Source organism: Daphnia pulicaria, chromosome 6, assembly GCF_021234035.1.
Source record: "Daphnia pulicaria isolate SC F1-1A chromosome 6, SC_F0-13Bv2, whole genome shotgun sequence".
Taxonomy (NCBI): Eukaryota; Metazoa; Arthropoda; class Branchiopoda; order Diplostraca; family Daphniidae; genus Daphnia; species Daphnia pulicaria.
The window spans coordinates 19,241,089-19,265,407 of NC_060918.1; the positions used below are offsets into that span (position 1 = coordinate 19,241,089).

The 24,319-nt window shown below is 40.6% G+C and overlaps 11 non-coding genes across 11 annotated transcripts; 6 read left to right on the forward strand and 5 right to left on the reverse strand.

Moving 5' to 3' along the window:
* Positions 1-1,903: 1,903 nt before the first annotated feature.
* Trnan-guu lies at positions 1,904-1,977 on the forward strand. Its single transcript has one exon. It is a non-coding gene; the product is annotated as a tRNA-Asn (tRNA).
* Positions 1,978-2,493: 516 nt separating this feature from the next.
* Trnav-aac lies at positions 2,494-2,566 on the reverse strand. Its single transcript has one exon. It is a non-coding gene; the product is annotated as a tRNA-Val (tRNA).
* Positions 2,567-2,662: 96 nt separating this feature from the next.
* Trnak-cuu lies at positions 2,663-2,735 on the reverse strand. Its single transcript has one exon. It is a non-coding gene; the product is annotated as a tRNA-Lys (tRNA).
* Positions 2,736-17,335: 14,600 nt separating this feature from the next.
* Positions 17,336-17,454, forward strand: Trnal-caa. Its single transcript has 2 exons — positions 17,336-17,373; positions 17,410-17,454. It is a non-coding gene; the product is annotated as a tRNA-Leu (tRNA).
* A 731-nt stretch (positions 17,455-18,185) lies between these two features.
* On the forward strand, positions 18,186-18,259 carry Trnan-guu. The gene has a single exon. It is a non-coding gene; the product is annotated as a tRNA-Asn (tRNA).
* Positions 18,260-18,775: 516 nt separating this feature from the next.
* Positions 18,776-18,848, reverse strand: Trnav-aac. The gene has a single exon. It is a non-coding gene; the product is annotated as a tRNA-Val (tRNA).
* A 1,775-nt stretch (positions 18,849-20,623) lies between these two features.
* Positions 20,624-20,742, forward strand: Trnal-caa. The gene is made up of 2 exons: positions 20,624-20,661; positions 20,698-20,742. It is a non-coding gene; the product is annotated as a tRNA-Leu (tRNA).
* A 731-nt stretch (positions 20,743-21,473) lies between these two features.
* On the forward strand, positions 21,474-21,547 carry Trnan-guu. Its single transcript has one exon. It is a non-coding gene; the product is annotated as a tRNA-Asn (tRNA).
* A 516-nt stretch (positions 21,548-22,063) lies between these two features.
* On the reverse strand, positions 22,064-22,136 carry Trnav-uac. The gene has a single exon. It is a non-coding gene; the product is annotated as a tRNA-Val (tRNA).
* Positions 22,137-22,232: 96 nt separating this feature from the next.
* Positions 22,233-22,305, reverse strand: Trnak-cuu. The gene has a single exon. It is a non-coding gene; the product is annotated as a tRNA-Lys (tRNA).
* Positions 22,306-23,911: 1,606 nt separating this feature from the next.
* On the forward strand, positions 23,912-24,030 carry Trnal-caa. The gene is made up of 2 exons: positions 23,912-23,949; positions 23,986-24,030. It is a non-coding gene; the product is annotated as a tRNA-Leu (tRNA).
* Positions 24,031-24,319: the final 289 nt, after the last annotated feature.

Consider the following 24,319-nt stretch of genomic DNA (forward strand, 5'->3'; position numbering starts at 1 on the left):
TGAGCACAAGAGAGCCCAGGAGATCACAGGAGAGCACAGGAGAGCACAGGAGAGCAAAGGAGAGCACAGGAGAGCACAGGAGAGCACATGTGAGCACAGGAGAGCACAGGAGAACACAGGAGAGCACAGGAGAGCACAGGAGAGTACAAGAGAGCACATGAGAGCAAAGGAGAGCACACCAGAGCACAGGAGAGTACAGGAGAGTACAGGAGAGTACAGGAGAGCACAGGAGAGCACAGGAGAGCACATGTGAGCACAGGAGAGCACAGGAGAGCACAGGAGAGCACAGGAGAGCACAGGAGAGCACAGGAGAGCACAGGAACTGAAAATCACCACTTCAATGAATTTGAAATGACGATTCTGATTGTTTTACAAATTTCAAGGGTTTCCCTGTTACAGGATATGTTAATCGATGTCCAATACACTATTTCAATTCTTTAACATCAATGAATCTATTAAGACATGCATGAAGGAAAAGAAATAGAAATAAGAGTTGATAAAAAATCTTCCAGGAAGTGAAAACACAACTTCAATGAATTTGAAATGACGATATAAATTGTTTTACAAGTTTAAACAAATTTCTTGTTACGCGATATGTTAATTCGATGTCCAATACACCATTTGAAGTATTTCAAATCAATGAATCTACTAAGACACTCATGAAGGAAAAGAAATAGAAATAAGGGTTGAAAGAAAATCTTCCAGGAACTGAAAATCACCACTTTAATGAATTTAAAATGACGATTCTGATTGTTTTACAAATTTCAAGGATTTCCCTGTTACAGGATATGTTAATCGATGTCCATTACACTATTTAAAGTCTTTAAAATCAATGAATCTATTAAGACATGCATGAAGGAAAAGAAATAGAAATAAGGGTTGATAAAAAATCTTCCAGGAAGTGAAAACACAACTTCAATGAATTTGAAATGACGATATAAATTGTTTTACAAGTTTAAACAAATTTCTTGTTTCGCGATATGTTAATTCGATGTCCAATACACCATTTAAAGTATTTCAAATCAATGAATCTATTAAGACACTCATGAAGGATTGAAAGAAAATCTTTCAGGAACTGAAAATCACCACTTCAATGAATTTGAAATGACGATTCTGATCACAGCACTTGAATTTTTTTAAATTATTCAATTTATTTTAGTTTTATTGTCAGGTAGCCTGTGGAGAGCACAGGAGAGCACAGGAGAGCACAGGAGAGCACAGTAGAGCACAGGAGAGCACAGGAGAACACAGGAGAGAACAGGAGAGCACAGGAGAGTACAAGAGAGCACATGAGCATCTTTCGATGTCCTCCCACATTCGCAATGTTTGTCGGTCCTCCTTCTTTCACTTGTGGCGTATTGGCAAAGTTCGGCGCTTTCTTGATCCTCTTACTACCAAGTGCCTTGTTCAGTCTCTCGTCCTCTCTCGCGTTGACTATGCCTGTTCTCTCTTTGTTGGTCTTTCTAACACTTTGCTCTCTAAGCTGCAGCGCGTGACGGGGCGAAGCCTCCGTCACACCTAAGTCGCACCACTCATAATATTAACAGATTATTAGTCAATTAGTTATAAAGAATCAATTATGAAAGAGAATAAAGGAAAACAGAATTTTCCAAACGTTATAGTATGTATTAATCTACCATAACCTTTATGTTCTGTCTCTTTAACGTTTAAAAAAATTACCGAAGGATATTACTGAAGGAATCTTGTTCTTACAGGATATGCAAATCAATGTCCAATACACCATTTAAAGTTAATTGAATCAATGAATTCATAAAAACATCCATGATGTTTATGAAATAGAAACAAGAAGAAATTCTTCCAGGCACAGCACAGCACAGCACAGCACAGCTGCACAAAAATGTATTGTTTGCTTTGCTAATGGGTGTCGTTAGCTAATGAACATGCCTCTGTGGCGCAATTGGCTAGCGCGTTCGGCTGTTATCTGGAAGGCTGGTGGTTCGATCCCACCTAGGGGCGCATAGTGATTGAAATCTCTTGCTCTATTTTAAACTCTTCTTCTCATGACTTTACACCGGACTAAAGCTTGCATTGAAGAGTGCACACTCACGATATGGCTTCTTTAGCTGATGACTGTTGAATCTACTGAACATTTGCAGCGTAGGGTGCAAACGCATCATGTTCATTCTCTCTGTGGAGCTACTGTTCCATGTTCAGGTGTAATCTATCATAGATTCCCCTCTGCTGGTGCTTATGGACTTCTTCCCCATCCAGCGCAAGTCATTTCCCACATTCCTAAAACCAAAGGGCATTGTCGATTGGCTAAAGAAGAAAGTATCTTAAGGGTTAAAGCACCTGCACAACAAAAGCAGTCGCCATTGATCTTCCCCTGTCCGTTGACTTCTTCCGGATACAGCATTGCGAATATTTTCAGATTGTCATCATCAGATTGTAGATTTCATTCACAAAGAATATGGCCTTTGCATAAATTCCAAATATGCATCTGATTGATAGTCTTTCTAAAAAATACTTCCCTGTTTCCACCCAGGATCGAACTGAGGACCTTCAGCGTGTTAGGCCGACGTGATAACCACTACACTATGGAAACTTCATGCCAACATTGAATTTTTATGAAATGACTACAAAATACTAACGATGGTCTCCCAAAATCTAAATGAAATCTACAATATTTGCAAACATGTAACGCCCAACAGGGGGCTCGAACCCCCGACCCTGAGATTAAGAGTCTCATGCTCTACCGACTGAGCTAGCCAGGCTTGAATTTTTTGCTCTATTCCAATGTTATCAACCAAGTTTTATTGAAGACATTTTGTTCTGTCCGCTAGCCGTGAACGAACTTTTATTATGATTGTTTGGTTTTGTGGGTAGTTCACAGTTCCCTAATACTACTAATCGTCTAGATGAGATACACTACTATTACTCAATTTTTTTTACTTTTCTTCGGATATTATTTGTTCCCATAGCTTTTCTGATGCTTCCACCTAGGAACAAACTGAGGATCTTCAGCTTGCGAAGACGATGCGATAACCTCTCCCGTACGAAACTTTTAGCTTAAATTTTAACTGTTAGCTAATAACAGCTCGCGCGGTGCTAGGCTAAAAAATCAAACCAGCTATGATGCTTGCAATCACCTCGAAATTTTTTACCTCAACATAATTCCCCTTTTTTTTAGCAGAAATTAGCTGTTTTTTTCAAGCTAGGGCGTTTTCTTATTTTGCTTGAAAAAACTAACCTGAAAACCAGCTTGAATTTTTCTCCCTAAATATATTTCCTAACTGTAAGCTAATTTCAGTATGGAAGTTTTGATCTAGGGTTTCGCTCCACTTTTTTTAGCAGAAATCAGCTTTTATTTTCCTAGCTAGGACGTTTTATGATCTGGCTTGAAATAATTGACCTTAAAATCAGCTCGAATTTTTCCCCCCTAATATATTTCCTAACTGTTACAGCTAATTTTAGTATGGAATTTTTAATCTAGGGTTTCGCTTTTGAATTTGATCGCGAAATAAATCGTGATATAAAAAAAGGTTAAAAAAACGCTGCATATGGGGTAGTCCTAAACACAAAATAGGCCTACAGATTTTTCTATGTATAACCTACGTATAGTATAATAGCTTAATAGGTATGGGCAATAGGTAAAATGTTGAAAATATATATTTTTTAATTTCTTATTTTTATATAAGTTTTTACTTGATTCTATTTGATTAGTTTTATAATTTGAAGTCTAAGTGAAGAATTATCGACATAGTTATAATAGGATCAAATATTTATAGAACAAGAAACATAAGAAAATGCCAGATCCGGACAACCAGCAACCATAGGTAAATAAGCGCAGCAAATAATTCTAAAACAGTGTAAGGGTCGTTCGAGACCTTACTTTTACTTATACTAAATAACACACAAGTGATCATCAGAGGATGACGCTTATGTATTACACTTTAACACTACACATACAGTACAAGCAGACAGTTCACAAGAGACCACAAGAGATAGTTAAGGCTTATATTACCAGAGGCGAGTCCGGAGCAGACTGCCTTCTGGAGGGAAACACGGGGCCTTTTATACTGCCCGAGACGCGTGAGTCATCGTGAGTCATCGTCTGGGTATTTAGGTCACGCCGGTGTCGCCGTTGAACTGTAGACGGTGGTGGACGGAGTTACTGTGAAGGTCGTGAGTGCATCTGCACTTGAGCTGCACGCGTGCACCCGCACTTGAACTGCGCGCGTCCCTGGTGCGCATGCGCGTGCACTGCGTATGAGCGCGGGTTGCGCATGCGCGTGTGTTGCGCATGAGCGCGCAACTGTAGATGCGCCGCTATACTTGGCTGGCTGCTCGTGCGCTCCCGTGGCTGGTTCCGGACACAGTACATGACAGATACATATAGTTAAGCCGATCCTTACACACTCCCCCTCTTTAATTTGCACTCCGGGCAAATCAAAATATTTGGGATAAGGATCGGGACACTAATACAGTATACATGATTATTGAAAAACAAAATATTTCAAAATACATGTCAAACAAAACTGAAAAGGAATAATGGAGAGTGAAACATTGTCCAGAAATGAAAGCAGACAAATAAAAGATCATATTTCAAAGACATAAAATTTAAATACTGGTCATCCTCTTTTGAAATGTGTTAAAAGTAAATGGTTATATGTTGTTTCCGTTCATAAAATGATGGAAAAAGAAATATAAAATCCAAATTAATATTCAAATTGTTAGAAAAAAGTATTTTTTTTTTCGTTTCTTTATATGTTTTAGGCCAGCTACTGACCGAGAGAGAGGGGTGGATAGGACAAGTGGAGTACGCTTACATTTTATTAGGGTGGCTACTGTTACTGCTAAGGGGAATGAGGGGGTGGTTAGCGCAAGTGGAGCTGTTGACATATATATTAGTCTCGCTTCCCCGAACGGGAGGGTGAATAGTTACAACCAGTTGACTTTGTAATATATATGCTCTTGGCTGACTACCCCGCTTGTGAGAGTGGAGGTTTTTTAAAAAACTGGCGAACAAATTTGCTTCTGGCAAAATTTATTTTAGGGTAGATTTTGTATGTATTGTACGGATTCATTCTCACTTTGTTCGTCCACTTGTGAAGATGCCACGTTCTAAGCGAGTGCGCAAAAGTGTAAATTACCCCGAATCGGATATTAGTTCACTCACAGAACCTAGTTCACAAGTGTATGATACGTCACGACGTCGTTCACGTCGTGCACACGATCAACTCCCCTTCTCCCCTGCCTCGCCTTCTGTTATTGAAATTGTTCCCGAAAGGGCAAGTAGCCGTAGCAGTATGCCTCCTTTGGAGCCTATTTTTCCACCGACACACCTCCCCGCCGAAGAAGAAAGCTTTCGTGTTCCGTCTCCTTATGATTTCGGCTATCAGCAAGAGTTGGAAGCATCCTATCTAGGGGCTTTACTAACTAGTAAGTTGTTTCGAAACATTTTTCTACGTTCATACTTATGAATGCTCAGTACATTTTTCATTTATGTAAATTTTTTCTTTTTTTTTTTTTCTTTTTTTTTTAGGCCAAACTACTTTGGAACGGATCGCTGCTTATCGCGCCTTCCGTACACAGATGGATGCATTACTCAATACTTTGTCGCCTGATGACGAGTATTCAGTTATACTCCCAGATCGTCATTAACCCTTTTTTTTAAATTTGTCCTGATCAATGTATCTCAACAAAGAAAGTGTTATTGAAAATACAATTCGATTTTTCCCTCATTCATTTTATTATGTTTTTTTTTATTTATTTATTTTTTTTTTACTGAGCAAAAGGCTTTTTTTTTTTTTTAATACGCCCTTATTCTCATTTAAAATTTTTTTATTTGGGAGTAAAAAGAAAAGCTGTATAAGCTGCTAGATATTTAGACGAAAGGTGATACAATATTTGAAGGTAAAAACAAAGTACAGGATACATGTCTTGTTTATAGAAAAAATGAAGAATAATGTTTACTTTTTTTTTAATCCGAGTCGGTCTCCAACATCCTTTCGCCAACCAGCTGCTGGATCCCGATCTGGATGAGGTCAGCGTCGTAAGCAAGGCGGCGAAGTTGGTCTAAGTTCCGCCTAGCCTGCTTTGCGGTCTCTCGAAGGCGTGTTAGTGTGCGCCGGAGCTCTTTCAAATGCCCCGGCAGACTATCTTCCACCTCGAAAGGTCCCTCTTGATGACGCTTTGACTTTTTTTCTGCTGGCTGCGGGTCCACGATGTCCCGGCTGCCTTGATGCGTCATTAATGCCTCTACTTCCTGGTCGGTGGTATACGCCGACCGCTTCTTCATTCTGATTGGGGGGAGCGCAGGTCCTCTTCTTTTCTTCGTTCATCCGGCGATGCAGGAGATGTATGCATCAAATTTTGATGCAATTGCCTCCAGTCGCTTATGATTCGTTCCGCGATGATTTCTACCTCCGCGTCTTCTACCTCTATGTCCTCTTCTGGCTGCGCCGGTTCTGCTGGCTTGTCCATGATGATTTCCCGCACGCAGGTGAATGCTGATCTTGATTGAGGATATGATTGACTTGGGGGCTCCTGCAGCAACTCCATGGCGTGTATGGTGGTGTTACTTCTACTGGCTAGAAGAAAGGCAGCGTCGTCAGCGTCTGGTAGTCTGGGTCTGGGCTGCAAGTTGTAGGCCGCTTCATCCGCCGCTGCTGCCGCTGCTCCTGATGCTGCAGCCGCCTCGATCTGCTCGTTTACAGACAGTGTGGGTTGCTCGTCTACTTCCATCTCTTTCTTCTGGTTGTTCTTGTTTGAGTGCAAGATTTGTACTGAAAGTTCTTCTGAATTTTGTAGGCCTTCGTTCTCCTTTATATACCAGTTTCTTTGTTGATATGATATTGTATCCGTGAACATCTGTTAGGCCTACTACTATTTCTTGAGTGTAAAATGGGATTGCTGATATTGATTTTTCTGACTTTGTACGTGTTTCCCACGCAAAGAGATTTATAGTTTGTTACTTCTTCAGTATTTTCTTGGGTATTATTTTCGTGTACATGTTGCGTGAACTTTTGTATGCACTGTATATACGTGTGAATTATAGCTGAACATCTGTGGGGTGGCAGTTTGCCCCTTGAGCTTGAAGAAATATTGCTGTGTACTGGTATGGGAGGGTGGGAGGAGCTGTAGTCCTCCGTTAGATGGCCACACCCATCGGAAAAAGGGGCTGGCCTCCGCGACCCTAGTTCTGCATAATTTTAGGCTCCTCCTCTTTCGCGATGGCCGCCCGGCCTTTCCTATTGGCTGAGGCTGGTAACTAGTCGTCGATATTTTGCTATTGGTTGAAATCTTTTCCCATGCTATTTTCTTCTCTCTTCCGTTGTTTGACACGTGAATTTATGCTTGTTTTTCCCGAAATTAAACTCCTTCCACTGCTCTGTTAGTCTGCAGCTGTAGAGCAAATTCTGTTAGCTCTTTTTGATGCTTTATTTGTTTCAGCCTGTAATAACACAGTGCTAGGCAGGCAAATGCGACTATGGGTACGATAACTGTGGCTGAAATCAAGCTTGTTTTCAAAGAAGTGGTCCAGTTACTTAGGCTCCAAAATCGAGACTCAGCATGTTTGTTCAGCGTGAGCTCTGAAATTGAGTCGCCTCCTTCTTCATGTATTCTTGTTATGAGCTCGTTCAATACATTTTGCTGCTCAAATTCACTTGTTTCGTAGGCCTTATGTTGAAGAAATTGATATTCCAACTCGTTATCGTCAATATTTGGAAACTTTTCTTGTAAATTTATCGTCGCCAGATGGTAAGTGGGGTGCACAAGTGTAAAGTTTTCTGTTGTTTCATTCCATGAATATGACTGACCATTAAGATTTATTATTTGATCTTTCCAAAAACATTCTTGAAATGGGTGGAGAGAAAACCCGTCCCGGCCGATAGTATAAGAGTCGAACCGAGGCTCATAACCGCACTTCGTTTTCTCTCCTCGAACTGTAACGTTCATTTCTTTACACTGTTGCACAATCAGATGCACTCCATTGGGCTTCAATCGACTGCATCGAGGTAAGTTGTTAGCTATAGCTGCTTGTATTCCATTATTTTCTGCTAGCAATTGTGTAGTATATTTCCTGTGTTGTAGATTTCCGCAGTAGATTTCTTTTATTTCACTGAGCAAGGCATTTTCTCTTTCAAGATTTTTATCCTCTATATATTGATGATGTTGGGCCAATAGTGGGCCGATTTCTTCTCTTGAACCAATCATTTGGCTTCTGTCTGGTTCAAACAGCCATTGCTGATTTGTCTTTGATTCAGAGCAGTTTACTGCTTCTACTCTAAGGTCTTTATAAGCTTCTAGGCAGTGCATTTCATTTGTTATTTGCTTTGTTTTTGGGTTCCAAACCAGTGGGAGGGGCCATGGTTTGTAGTATGGGAATCTTTCCATTTTACATTGCTTGTTGGTATGCTTTAATTCAGAGTCAATGAATCCCATGCAAGAAGATGGATCTTTGAATGATAGTATAACCATCGCTTGAGAAAGTTTGTACCATTGCTATTCAACCGGCTGACATTGAACTAGTTTGAGCGTTTTATAGCTCAAACACATTCCGTGTTGACGATTGAACAAGAGCATAGCTTGTTGGTCAGCTATTTTGGGTAGCTCGATGTATGCATTTCTCAAATTTGATAGTTTGAAAAACGTGTGATTGCAAAAATCATACGGTCTTTCTTCATAGTGAAATTCCAGTTGATTTAGTTCGTCTATGAGTTTGAATGATCCGTCATCTTGTTTCGTTTTTACTCCAGTTGCACTGATCACTTTTTTTAATTTGCATTTTTCGTCTTTCTGTAGGATTGGGTCCTCCCACGTGATGGTTACGTCGCGTGTTATCACTGTTGTCACTTCCGTTTTGTTCGTTAACACACCAAATGGAGACATCACTGGGCAGGTAAGGCAATCTCTATGCAAAATAACTTTCTTTGTCGCACAGTTCTTTTTCGTTTCTGTAATTTTCTGCATCCAAGTGCCTTTTTCTTTAGGATTTCGTCTATATTCGTATAAATTCTTACTGACTTCTTTCATTTTGTTGCCGTCGCACATGTGAGTGTTGACGAGTTGCTTGCATTCTTCTTTCGTAGTTACCGTTGTGCTCATCGAGTCGATGGTATCGAATGCTCCAAAGAAATATCCCGTAGTTGTTCTTTCTTTTCGCCAGGTCATACACAGATCTGCATTCCATATTGTGTGTGGTTCCTCCGTTACGTAGAAATTATAGGCTTCCAACACCGATTGGTTTGAAGCTATAGTTTTGTCGCAGTATGAGGGTAGTTCAATGTCCATTAATCCGATCACTTCTGCGCGTCCGCAGTCGCATACGGTAATGTTGTTCCCCCATGTCGCTTGAAAACTTGCTCCAATGATGAGTAGCTCGAAAATCATCTGTAATTGAAGGTGATGCAGATTTGTAGTGTCTAGTTGCACACTTGGTCAAATAAGAAAAGACAGAGAGGAAGAGGTGTGATAAAATATTTTAATACGTATCTTATCACAATACACCCTACTCATCTGCTCTTCTAGTTTTTTCTAGTATGCACGACGAAATCTTTGTATTTCCTTGGAAAAGTAACTTTTCTCGTAAGTATTCTTCTTGGTGGTTCGACCTTAGTGATGGCATTTGTAACAGCTGTTGGTGAGGCTGTGACTTTTGCCTTTACTTTGGTCGTAGTCACTGTACGATCTTCCTGATTGATTTTCTTTGGTGCTTTACTCGTTGCTTGTGTTTGTAATCTTTCCGATGCCGCGATTTGTGCGCCAGCATTAGTCACAGCTTTAGTTAAGTCTGTGGCTTTTGCTGTTGCTGATATCGCGTCCGTCTGTCGCACGTCTTTACTCGTTATATCAATCGTTGGAATATTGGTGGCCGATACTTGAGTTTGTGCTTCTGTCACAGTAGTTCATGCATCTGTGACAGTTTCATCTACTCGTTTTTCGGTCGCCATTAAATCTGCTGGATTGGGTTGATTGTTGGTGGCTGTGACTAGAGCATCTGATCCTGCTGCACTAGTTGTTGAAGTTGTTGCAGTTTCATTTGCTTTTGTCACGGCCGCTGTTTGTCCTGCTAGATTTGTGGTCCTTGATTGTTTTTCACTATTGCACTTTTTCATTCGATCAACATGTGTGACGTATTCTTTTCCTTTTGGAGTCAGTAATTTATGATTTACGTCCGATTTCTGTTCCAGTACCGTATATGGTCCTTTCCATCTCATGTTGAATTTTCCTGGAATATCGTCATCTACTTTTATCAGTACCTTTTCGCCTTTCTTGTATATTTTTGCTGGATTGACTTTGCTGTCGTAGTAGGCTTTCTGTATTTCTTGTGCTTCCATAATGCGATCTCTCGCTGTTTCTTTTGCTAGATGCCACATTTTCGCGAATATCATATTTCGATCTGTTATTAACTCGTTTCTTACTGGTGGTTGAACGTCTCCTGGTTCCATTGCGTCTCGTCCAAACATTAAGTAATGCGGTGTGTATCCCGTACTGGCGTGTACCGACCTATTGTATGCAAACGTTGCATGTGATAAGTAGTCGTCCCACTTGTTTGTACTAGTTGATAGATAGCTGGCCATCATGTCTACCAAGGTACGATTAAATCGTTCGACCAGCCCATCACAGCAAGGTCTGTACGCCGTCGTTTTCTTCCGTTTAACGCCTAGTTGACTGTAGAAATCGTCCATAGTTTTTGATAAGAAGTTTTTCCCTTGATCCGTTAATACTTCTTCTGGAACTCCATGCGTTAGGATAATTTTCTCTCTGAATGCGTTGTGTACGCTATCCGCTGTCTGGTCCTTCATGGGTGCAGCTATCATGTACCTGGTTGAGTACTCGCCCATGACGAGTATGTACGTATTTCCATTTTCTGTTACGTCCAATGGACCTACAATGTCCATTGCCATCAGCTGCCAAGGCTTGTCCGGCGGTGTAATGGGTACTAGTGGTGCTTTACTAGACCCTAAAGCCTTGCGTTTTTCACATATAGCACATTGCTTTACATATGCTTTAATGTCTTTGACCATTCCAGGCCAGTAGTATCGGCAACGTATTCTGCCTACTGTTTTCTTTGTTCCCAAATGTCCCGCCAATGGGTCGTCGTGGTATCTGAATAGAATTTTCTCTCTTAAAGATTCTGGGGCTAGGATTTTTCCGTAACTGGTTGCCAATAATCCATTATTCAGGACTGTGAATTCCTCGTCTTCTGAATCCGACTCTTCTGCGGGTAGAGGCAGTGACCAGTTGTAATTCCGTGGGTTGAGGGTATTTCTTTTGCTTGAATTCCTTTGTCTTTCTTGTATTTTTCTCACTTCCTCCTTTACTGCGGTTTTCTTTAATTGCTTTACATATTTCTCCCGGGCTGTCTTGCAGTAGGTATCTTTTTCCTGCTCAGTTGTTAGGTCCTTCAAGATGAGACAGATTGGCGCCGTTGTCACACCTGAAGGTAGATATTTTCTTGCTGGAACTGGTATTCGACTCAAGAAGTCTGCGTTTCCGTTTGACTTTCCGGGTCGATACTTAACTTCCATATTATACAACTGTGTTTGCAGGACCCACCTTGTCACCTTTGCTGTTTCAACTCCTAAAGGTTTCTTTAATAGGTCTACTAGCGCTTTGTGATCCGTATATACCGTAAACTTTGGACCGTATAGATATGGATGGAAGATTTTTAGAGCGTAAATAATGGCGTAAAGTTCTTTTTCCAAAGTACACCAGATAGTCTGAGCTTTTGCTAGGTGCTTTGATCCATACGCGATTACTACCTCTCTTCTTTTTCCTTTCACCCATTGCGTTTGCCCCAAGACTACTCCAACGCCATAACCAGATGCGTCTGTTTGCACTATGAACTCTTCTGTAAAGTCTGGGTGTGCTAGGATGGGTGCTGTAGTCAACTTTATTTTTAATGTTTGGAAAGCTGCTTCCTGTTCTGGACCCCAAATGAATTCAACTTCATTTTTCGTTAGTTCCGTAAGTGGATGAGCGATTGCGGCATAATTTTCTATGTACTTTCTGTAATATCCGAAGAAACCGTTGATGCTTTTTACTTCCTTTTTATCTTCCAGTCTTGGATAGTTCCTTACTACTTCGATTTTCTTTGGGTCTGTAGCAGAGCCTTCCTCTGACATTATGTGCCCGAGATACAATACACTCAATTGGAAGAAACAGCATTTTATTAGCTTTAATTTCATTCCTGATTTTCGAATGAGTGCAAATGTCTCGTCAATATGCCTGAGGTGGTCTTCTTCTGTTTTCGAAAATATTATCACGTCGTCGATGTATACTAAAGCAAATTTTCCAATCACTTTCCTTAGGATGTTGGTCATGATTCGTTGGAAAGATGGAGGTGCATTAGTTAATCCAAACGCCATTCGTTTGAATTGATAATGACCATTATGTGTTGTAAATGCCGTTTTGTGTCTGTCTTTCTTCCTTATTGGTATTTGCCAATATCCGCTGATGAAGTCAAGAGTTGAGAAGAATTTTGCTCCTCTCAAATAATCTTTTATCGCTTCGATACTTGGAATTGGGAATTTATCTTTTATTGTGATATCGTTCAAGAATCTGAAGTCTATGCAGAATCGTATCGTTCCATCTTTTTTCTTCACTAATAAAATTGCTGAACTGTACGGGCTCGTACTTTCTTCGATCACGTCGTTTTCTAACATCATTTCTACATGATCGTCGATTACTGGTAACATAACTCGTGGCTGACGCCTTGGTGGCATAAAAATTGGTGGTCCCACTGTCTCTATGCAGTGCTCTACTCCAATTGCTTTGCCAAAATCTGCGTCTGAAGTGGCAAATATGTTTTTATTTCCTTCCAATACTTTTCGTAGATCCTCTGCTCGTATTTCTGTCTTTTGGATTACTTTTTTGATTTCTTCTTCGAGCTTCTGATGTATTATGGCACAGATCTGACATGGTTGTAGTTCTGATATGCTGGCTATTAGGTGAAATTGTCTACCGTCATTCTTGTAAGAGATTCGCCTGCTGGCAGTGTTCAATCTGAATTCGAGATTTGTTATAAAATCCATTCCCAAAATGCAGCTAACTGCTAAGTTAGGTACTACATGGAAGTTATTTGTAACTAGATTGTCGTCCACGGAGTGTAATTTTACTTTCAGCTCCACTGTTTTAAGTTTTGCCATGGGGTCTCCACATGCCGTGATTAGGTTGAGGTTGTCTATTGTTTGCTCTTTCTTTGCTGATGACGGTATTTGTTTTTCGAATTCTGCTGAAATTACGCTTGTAGTTGATCCCGTGTCGATCAATGCTGCTACTCGCTTGGTACCTACTGTGACTTCTATAGTAAATGGTTTGTATTGTACTTTACACGGCGGCGGCATACATGTTTTTGTTGATGTATGTCCGTATGCGATTATTTCCGTGCGTTTCTGTATCTGTTGAACGTGTTCCTTGAATGTTCTCTTAGGGTTTGGGTTGCCCTTGCATTTTCGGTACGCCATCTTTGGTATTTTCGGCATGCTCTTTTGATATGGCCTCTATTTTTACAAAAGTAACATGTTCTGTCGTCCCTTTCAGATGAGAGATTTTCGTTTCTTGGATTATCCCAAGCGTTCGAGTCACTATTTTGTTGATTATTTCTTTGAGTCTGGGTTCCTTGGTTTCTTTGTTGGCGATTTCCTCTCCAGTTGTAATCTCGTTGCTGCGATTGTCCCTGCGAATATGCGCGAGTGCGACCGTTTGTTTCTTCAATGTTCGGTCCGTCTCTATTTCTGGGACTATAACTTCTGTTCCTTTCTGCAAAACGCACTTGTTTTTGTTCTTCTTGCTTCTGCTCGGCTGTGTGTGCTACGGTTCCTGCTCCTGCCACTGCGGACCATGCAGACAAATTGATGTTAGCTATTGCTTTCATTATTTGCTGCAGTTCCCACTGTTGTTCCTTCTTTTCTTGTTCAACTTTCTTGTGTGACTCAGCTTCTTCTGTGAGTCGACGCAGGTCTACTATTTGCTCACATTCTTGTGCTTTGTTTACTACTTCGTCATAGGTGTCTGTTGCTTTCAAACTATTCCATAGACTTGTCCTTATAGTCAAGCGCATGCCTTTCAACAAAGCTTCCTTCTTAAGAGCATTTCTCAGTTGAATGACTTCTGGGTCCTGGCTTGCTGCGGCGTTTCTACCGTAAGCCGATTTGTATAGTTCGTCGATGCGATTTTTGTATTCTCGAATGCGCTCGTTGAATTTTTGTTCTATCTTGCTGAGCTGTGCCTTTCTCATATCCTGAATGGTTGCGTCGTTAAATCCAGCTTCCATAGCTGTCGTCCATACGTTTAGGTTTGCTTTATTATTTTGTCCCAGCGAGTTATTATATGACGCTGCAGCTCTTATAAGCTTCGATTGAAAGAATTTCAATTTCTGATCATCTGTCCAACCGGCTTCTGTTCCTACTCGGTTAGCTTTCTTCAGCCATTCCTCAAATGTAGTGTTATCATCAAGGTCACCGCTGAATTCGGGAATATCTTTTCTGTAATTTACTGCCGCGAGATTTAGCATTCCAGCTGTTATAGCTGCTGAAAAAGTGCGAAAATCTGCCGGATCAATTCCTCCTGGCCCTTGCTGTGGTCCTAGAGGTCCAGGTGGGCCTTGGGGTCCTGGTGGTCCTTGGTTGCCTGGTGGTCCTTGGTTGCCTGGTGGTCCTTGCTGACCAACTTGCCCTGGAGCACCTGGTGGTCCTGGTTGTCCATCTTGCCCCGGTTGGCCATTTTGCCCCGGTTGGCCATCCTGCCCCGGTTGTCCCGGTGGTCCTTGTTGGCCTGGTGGCCCTTGTTGGCCTGGTGGTCCTTGTTGACCCAGTAGTCCTAGTGGTATCGCCCTAGTTTCAGCCATTTTTTCGTCTGTCTCTGTTTGTTTAAATGTGTCTTCTTTCTCGACGTTTGTCGAATACACGGTCTGGGATTGCACTTTTGTCAAATGTATCGAAGAATTCCTTATCGGTGGCAATTAATTCTCTTTCTAGATTTGCGATTATAGTTAGTCTCCTTTCAGTTTGTGGTTTATTCCTTACGTATTCGATTTTATGTTTTAGTTCCAAGGTTTTTGTGCTTAATTGTTCCAATCGACTTTTTATTGCGGTTGATCTTTCGGATCTTCGAACGTTAGCGCCTGGTGATTCCTCTACGCTCTTTTGTGTTGAAGGAGATTGCTCAGATTTTGTATTTACCTCCAATTTTGATTGATATTCGTCGGTCATGTAGGACTTTGAAGCTCTTGTCTCTGTGCTGAGTTTCCCACGTTGTTAGAGTCCTCGGTTGATATCCGTCGTCTTGAAGAGTCCACGGCTGATATTCGTCGTCTTGAAGAGTCCACGGGTGATATCCGTCGTCTTGAAGAGTCCACGGGTGATATCCGTCGTCTTGAAGAGTCACTTTGATGGCTCCTTCCAGAATTCTTGATGGCTCCGCTTCTGGTATGGGTAGATCAACAGAGTGCCTTTGTTACTCTGTTGACGGAGAATTTTGCCGGAAAGAGTCACTTCGACAGCTCTTTCTCAAAATTCTCGTTGGGTCAGCTACTATGGCCGTGATGATCAACAGAGTGCCTTTGTTACTCTGTTGACGGAGAATTCGTTTGAAAGAGTCCTTTCGACAACTCTTTCTCGTAATTCTCGTTTGCCTCTCGATCTATGGCCGTGTTGATCAACAGAGTGCCTTTGTTACTCTGTTGACGGAGAATTTTGCCGGAAAGAGTCACTTCGACAGCTCTTTCTCAAAATTCTCGTTTGCCTCTGGTCTGCGGACGTGGTCTGCGGACGTGGTGATATGTAGATGGGTAGATCAACAGAGTGCCTTTGTTACTCTGTTGACGGAGAATTTTGCCGGAAAGAGTCACTTCGACAGCTCTTTCTCAAAATTCTCGTTGACTCAGCTACTATGGCCGTGATGATCAACAGAGTGCCTTTGTTACTCTGTTGACGGAGAATTCGTTTGAAAGAGTCCTTTCGACAACTCTTTCTCGTAATTCTCGTTTGCCTCTCGATCTATGGCCGTGTTGATCAACAGAGTGCCTTTGTTACTCTGTTGACGGAGAATTCGTTGAAAGAGTCCCTTCGACAGCTCTTTCTCAGAATTCTCGTTTGCCTCTGGTCTGCGGACGTGGTGATGTGTAGATGCGTGTGTAGAAACACTTCGACACTTTCGCCCAAATTTCAGAGTTCAAATACTTGCTCAAATGGCAGAGTTCATAAACTTACTCAAATGATAGAGTTCATAAATCCACGCAAATGGCAGAGTCCAAAAACTCGTTCAAATGGCAAAGTTCGAAATGGCACGTTCACCAATTGTAAGGGTCGTTCGAGACCTTACTTTTACTTATACTAAATAACACACAAGTGATCATCAGAGGATGACGCTTATGTATTACACTTTAACACTACACATACAGTACAAGCAGACAGTTCACAAGAGACCACAAGAGATAGTTAAGGCTTATATTACCAGAGGCGAGTCCGGAGCAGACTGCCTTCTGGAGGGAAACACGGGGCCTTTTATACTGCCCGAGACGCGTGAGTCATCGTGAGTCATCGTCTGGGTATTTAGGTCACGCCGGTGTCGCCGTTGAACTGTAGACGGTGGTGGACGGAGTTACTGTGAAGGTCGTGAGTGCATCTGCACTTGAGCTGCACGCGTGCACCCGCACTTGAACTGCGCGCGTCCCTGGTGCGCATGCGCGTGCACTGCGTATGAGCGCGGGTTGCGCATGCGCGTGTGTTGCGCATGCGCGCGCAACTGTAGATGCGCCGCTATACTTGGCTGGCTGCTCGTGCGCTCCCGTGGCTGGTTCCGGACACAGTACATGACAGATACATATAGTTAAGCCGATCCTTACAACAGTAACCGGATGGTTGACCAGGCTAATAAAGGAAGCGCGCTCGGAAAATCCCTTTTTCGTCAATTGGTATGGTAGCGAGAAAATTTCAAGCTACCTTCAATCTAAGATTTCTAGCTAGAAAAAACAGCTAAAACTACCCTAAAATTCCAAATGTGGAATTTAAAAATTTTAGTCTGAATATTTCTAGCTAAATACTCCTAACTTCGTAGCTATTTCTAGTGCGGAACTAGCTAAAAGTTTCGTACGGGCTACACTATGGCATACCGGAAGTCAACTGCAAGATTTTATTCGTGTTGGCCTTAGTAAAAATGTAATGTTTGCTTTCCTTATGGGTGTCGTTAGCCAATCAGCATTCCTCTGTGGCGCAATTGGCTAGCGCGTTCGGCTGCTATCATAGATTCCCTTCTGGTGTTTATGGACTTCTTCCCTCTGCCAGTGCAGCGAGCCAGTGCAGCGAGCAAGTGCAGAAAAGAGTTTCAATGCCACATAACTAAGGGACAAGGTATATATGATGTGGTCAGGATGGCCGAGCGGTCTAAGGCGCCAGACTCAAGGACATATTCCTTACTTCAATAAGAGAAGTTGCAGTATTCTGGTCTTCAATGAAGGCGTGGGTTCAAATCCCACTCCTGACAAACTTTTGGTTTTCTGAATTCACATGATCATCGCATTGCAACATAATTAGAGAGGTTGCTTTGATATAGTGATAGAGAATGCTTAATGTACCACGATACAAGGTCACCAAGTGGTAATACTTGTCGATTTTCTGTCATTTAAAAAGATGTGACAATACAATACGAAAATGATGACGCTTACTCACAGCAGGCGTTGGTGATTTAGTGGTTAGCATAGTTGCCTTCCAAGCAATTGACCCGAGTTCAATTCTCGGCTATTGCAATTTAGATATTATTGATAGTTCTTAGCAGACTAGTCAACCTACGGAATTGAAGTCAATTTTCAACAATGATACTTTTTAGGTAAAAATATGGATGTTCATTTCTTTTTCGTTCACACACGAATAATTGACATGATAACTCCTTATAAGTCATATCTTGCATTGGCGTTGAAGAAAAATCAAAAATACTGCTTTGACGAGCTGGCAAACACCACTTCAATGAATTTGAATTTGATATATTTACTGTTTCGCTTATTCAAAGCGATTTATTCTTACAGGATATGTAAATCAATCTCCAATACACCATTTAAAGTTAATTGAATCAATGAATTCATAAAAACATCCATGATGTTTATGAAATAGAAACAAGAAGAAATTCTTCCAGGCAAAGCACAGCACAGCACAGCACAGCACAGCTGCACAAACATGTATTGTTTGCTTTCCTAATGGGTGTCGTTAGTTAATGAACATGCCTCTGTGGCGCAATTGGCTAGCGCGTTCGGCTGTTAACCGGAAGGCTGGTGGTTCGATCCCACCCAGGGGCGCATGGTGATTGAAATCTCTTGCTCTATTTTAAACTCTTCTTCTCATGACTTTATACCGGACTAAAGCTTGCATTGTAGAGTGCACACTCACGATATGGCTTCTTTAGCTGATGACTGTTGAATCTACTGAAAATTTGCAGCGTAGGGTGCACACGCATCATGTTCATTCTCTCTGTGGAGCTACTGTTCCAGGTTCAGGTGTAATCTATCATAGATTCCCCTCTGCTGGTGTTTATGGACTTCTTCCCCATCCAGCGCAAGTCATTTCCCACATTCCTAAAACCAAAGGGCATTGTCGATTGGCTAAAGAAGAAAGTATCTTAAGGGTTAAAGCACCTGCACAACAAAAGCAGTCGCCATTGATCTTCCCCTGTCCGTTGACTTCTTCCGGATACAGCATTGCGAATATTTTCAGATTGTCATCATCAGATTGTAGATTTCATTCACAAAGAATATGGCCTTTGCATAAATTCCAAATATGCATCTGATTGATAGTCTTTCTAAAAAATACTTCCCTGTTTCCACCCAGAATCGAACTGAGGACCTTCAGCGTGTTAGGCGGACGTGATAACCACTACACTATGGAAACCTCATGCCAACATTGAATTTTTCTGAAATGACTACAAAATACTAACGATGGTCTCCCAAAATCTAAATTAAATCTACAATATTTGAAAACATATAACGCCCAACGGGGGGCTCGAACCCCCGACCCTGAGATTAAGAGTATCATGCTCTACCGACTGAGCTAGCCAGGCTTGAATTTTTTGCTCTATTCCAATGTTATCGACCAAGTTTTATTGAAGACATTTTGTTCTGTCCACTAGCCGTGAACGAACTTTTATTATGATTGTTTGGTTTTGTGGGTAGTTCACAGTTGCCTAATACTACTAATCGTCTAGATGAGATACACTACTATTACTCATTTTTTTTTACTTTTCTTCGGATATTATTTGTTCCCATAGCTTTTCTGATGCTTCCACCTAGGAACAAACTGAGGATCTTCAGCTTGCGAAGACGATGTGATAACCTCTCCCGTACGAAACTTTTAGCTTAAATTTTAACTGTTAGCTAATAACAGCTCGTGCGGTGCTAGGCTAAAAAATCAAACCAGCTATGATGCTTGCAATCATCTCGAAATTTTTTACCTCAACATAATTCCCCTTTTTTTAGCAGAAATTAGCTTTTTTTTCAAGCTAGGGCGTTTTCTTATTTTGCTTGAAAAAACTAACCTGAAAACCAGCTTGAATTTTTCTCCCTAAATATATTTCCTAACTGTAAGCTAATTTCAGTATGGAAGTTTTGATCTAGGGTTTCGCTCCACTTTTTTTAGCAGAAATCAGCTTTTATTTTCCTAGCTAGGACGTTTTATGATCTGGCTTGAAATAATTGACCTTAAAATCAGCTCGAATTTTTCCCCCCTAATATATTTCCTTACTGTTACAGCTAATTTTAGTATGGAATTTTTAATCTAGGGTTTCGCTTTTGAATTTGATCGCGAAATAAATCGTGATATAAAAAAAGGTTAAAAAAACGCTGCATATGGGGTAGTCCTAAACACAAAATAGGCCTACAGATTTTTCTATGTATAACCTACGCATAGTATAATAGCTTAATAGGTATGGGCAATAGGTAAAATGTTGAAAATATATATTTTTTAATTTCTTATTTTTATATAAGTTTTTACTTGATTCTATTTTATTAGTTTTATAATTTGAAGTCTAAGTGAAGAATTATCGACATAGCTATAATAGGATCAAATATTTATAGAACAAGAAACATAAGAAAATGCCAGATCCGGACAACCAGCAACCATAGGTAAATAAGCGCAGCAAATAATTTTAAAACAGTAACCGGATGGTTGACCAGGCTAATAAAGGAAGCGCGCTCGGAAAATCCCTTTTTCGTCAATTGGTATGGTAGCGAGAAAATTTCAAGCTACCTTCAATCTAAGATTTCTAGCTAGAAAAAACAGCTAAAACTACCCTAAAATTCCAAATGTGGAATTTAAAAATTTTAGTCTGAATATTTCTAGCTAAATACTCCTAACTTCGTAGCTATTTCTAGTGCGGAACTAGCTAAAAGTTTCGTACGGGCTACACTATGGCATACCGGAAGTCAACTGCAAGATTTTATTCGTGTTGGCCTTAGTAAAAATGTAATGTTTGCTTTCCTTATGGGTGTCGTTAGCCAATCAGCATTCCTCTGTGGCGCAATTGGCTAGCGCGTTCGGCTGCTATCATAGATTCCCTTCTGGTGTTTATGGACTTCTTCCCTCTGCCAGTGCAGCGAGCCAGTGCAGCGAGCAAGTGCAGAAAAGAGTTTCAATGCCACATAACTAAGGGACAAGGTATATATGATGTGGTCAGGATGGCCGAGCGGTCTAAGGCGCCAGACTCAAGGACATATTCCTTACTTCAATAAGAGAAGTTGCAGTATTCTGGTCTTCAATGAAGGCGTGGGTTCAAATCCTACTCCTGACAAACTTTTGGTTTTCTGAATTCACATGATCATCGCATTGCAACATAATTAGAGAGGTTGCTTTGATATAGTGATAGAGAATGCTTAATGTACCACGATACAAGGTCACCAAGTGGTAATACTTGTCGATTTTCTGTCATTTAAAAAGATGTGACAATACAATACGAAAATGATGACGCTTACTCACAGCAGGCGTTGGTGATTTAGTGGTTAGCATAGTTGCCTTCCAAGCAATTGACCCGAGTTCAATTCTCGGCTATTGCAATTTAGCTATTATTGATAGTTCTTAGCAGACTAGTCAACCTACGGAATTGAAGTCAATTTTCAACAATGATACTTTTTAGGTAAAAATATGGATGTTCATTTCTTTTTCGTTCACACACGAATAATTGACATGATAACTCCTTATAAGTCATATCTTGCATTGGCGTTGAAGAAAAATCAAAAATACTGCTTTGACGAGCTGGCAAACACCACTTCAATGAATTTGAATTTGATATATTTACTGTTTCGCTTATTCAAAGCGATTTATTCTTACAGGATATGTAAATCAATATCCAATACACCATTTAAAGTTAATTGAATCAATGAATTCATAAAAACATCCATGATGTTTATGAAATAGAAACAAGAAGAAATTCTTCCAGGCAAAGCACAGCACAGCACAGCACAGCACAGCTGCACAAACATGTATTGTTTGCTTTCCTAATGGGTGTCGTTAGCTAATGAACATGCCTCTGTGGCGCAATTGGCTAGCGCGTTCGGCTGTTAACCGGAAGGCTGGTGGTTCGATCCCACCCAGGGGCGCATGGTGATTGAAATCTCTTGCTCTATTTTAAACTCTTCTTCTCATGACTTTATACCGGACTAAAGCTTGCATTGTAGAGTGCACACTCACGATATGGCTTCTTTAGCTGATGACTGTTGAATCTACTGAAAATTTGCAGCGTAGGGTGCACACGCATCATGTTCATTCTCTCTGTGGAGCTACTGTTCCAGGTTCAGGTGTAATCTATCATAGATTCCCCTCTGCTGGTGTTTATGGACTTCTTCCCCATCCAGCGCAAGTCATTTCCCACATTCCTAAAACCAAAGGGCATTGTCGATTGGCTAAAGAAGAAAGTATCTTAAGGGTTAAAGCACCTGCACAACAAAAGCAGTCGCCATTGATCTTCCCCTGTCCGTTGACTTCTTCCGGATACAGCATTGCGAATATTTTCAGATTGTCATCATCAGATTGTAGATTTCATTCACAAAGAATATGGCCTTTGCATAAATTCCAAATATGCATCTGATTGGTAGTCTTTCTAAAAAATACTTCCCTGTTTCCACCCAGGATCGAACTAAGGGCCTTCAGCGTGTAAGGCCGACGTGATAACCACTACACTATGGAAACTTCATGCCAACGTTGAATTTTTCTGAAATGACTACAAAATACTAACGATGGTCTCCCAAAATCTAAATTAAATCTACAATATTTGCAAACATGTAACGCCCAACGGGGGGATCGAACCCCCGACCCTGAGATTAAGAGTATCATGCTCTACCGACTGAGCTAGCCAGGCTTGAATTTTTTGCTCTATTCCAATGTTATCGACCAAGTTTTATTGAAGACATTTTGTTCTGTCCGCTAGCCGTGAACGAACTTTTATTATGATTGTTTGGTTTTGTGGGTAGTTCACAGTTGCCTAATACTACTAATCGTCTAGATGAGATACACTACTATTACTCATTTTTTTTTACTTTTCTTCGGATATTATTTGTTCCCATAGCTTTTCTGATGCTTCCACCTAGGAACAAACTGAGGATCTTCAGCTTGCGAAGACGATGTGATAACCTCTCCCGTACGAAACTTTTAGCTTAAATTTTAACTGTTAGCTAATAACAGCTCGTGCGGTGCTAGGCTAAAAAATCAAACCAGCTATGATGCTTGCAATCATCTCGAAATTTTTTACCTCAACATAATTCCCCTTTTTTTAGCAGAAATTAGCTTTTTTTTCAAGCTAGGGCGTTTTCTTATTTTGCTTGAAAAAACTAACCTGAAAACCAGCTTGAATTTTTCTCCCTAAATATATTTCCTAACTGTAAGCTAATTTCAGTATGGAAGTTTTGATCTAGGGTTTCGCTCCACTTTTTTTAGCAGAAATCAGCTTTTATTTTCCTAGCTAGGACGTTTTATGATCTGGCTTGAAATAATTGACCTTAAAATCAGCTCGAATTTTTCCCCCCTAATATATTTCCTAACTGTTACAGCTAATTTTAGTATGGAATTTTTAATCTAGGGTTTCGCTTTTGAATTTGATCGCGAAATAAATCGTGATATAAAAAAAGGTTAAAAAAACGCTGCATATGGGGTAGTCCTAAACACAAAATAGGCCTACAGATTTTTCTATGTATAACCTACGCATAGTATAATAGCTTAATAGGTATGGGCAATAGGTAAAATGTTGAAAATATATATTTTTTAATTTCTTATTTTTATATAAGTTTTTACTTGATTCTATTTGATTAGTTTTATAATTTGAAGTCTAAGTGAAGAATTATCGACATAGCTATAATAGGATCAAATATTTATAGAACAAGAAACATAAGAAAATGCCAGATCCGGACAACCAGCAACCATAGGTAAATAAGCGCAGCAAATAATTCTAAAACAGTAACCGGATGGTTGACCAGGCTAATAAAGGAAGCGCGCTCGGAAAATCCCTTTTTCGTCAATTGGTATGGTAGCGAGAAAATTTCAAGCTACCTTCAATCTAAGATTTCTAGCTAGAAAAAACAGCTAAAACTACCCTAAAATTCCAAATGTGGAATTTAAAAATTTTAGTCTGAATATTTCTAGCTAAATACTCCTAACTTCGTAGCTATTTCTAGTGCGGAACTAGCTAAAAGTTTCGTACGGGCTACACTATGGCATACCGGAAGTCAACTGCAAGATTTTATTCGTGTTGGCCTTAGTAAAAATGTAATGTTTGCTTTCCTTATGGGTGTCGTTAGCCAATCAGCATTCCTCTGTGGCGCAATTGGCTAGCGCGTTCGGCTGCTATCATAGATTGCCTTCTGGTGTTTATGGACTTCTTCCCTCTGCCAGTGCAGCGAGCCAGTGCAGCGAGCAAGTGCAGAAAAGAGTTTCAATGCCACATAACTAAGGGACAAGGTATATATGATGTGGTCAGGATGGCCGAGCGGTCTAAGGCGCCAGACTCAAGGACATATTCCTTACTTCAATAAGAGAAGTTGCAGTATTCTGGTCTTCAATGAAGGCGTGGGTTCAAATCCCACTCCTGACAAACTTTTGGTTTTCTGAATTCACATGATCATCGCATTGCAACATAATTAGAGAGGTTGCTTTGATATAGTGATAGAGAATGCTTAATGTACCACGATACAAGGTCACCAAGTGGTAATACTTGTCGATTTTCTGTCATTTAAAAAGATGTGACAATACAATACGAAAATGATGACGCTTACTCACAGCAGGCGTTGGTGATTTAGTGGTTAGCATAGTTGCCTTCCAAGCAATTGACCCGAGTTCAATTCTCGGCTATTGCAATTTAGCTATTATTGATAGTTCTTAGC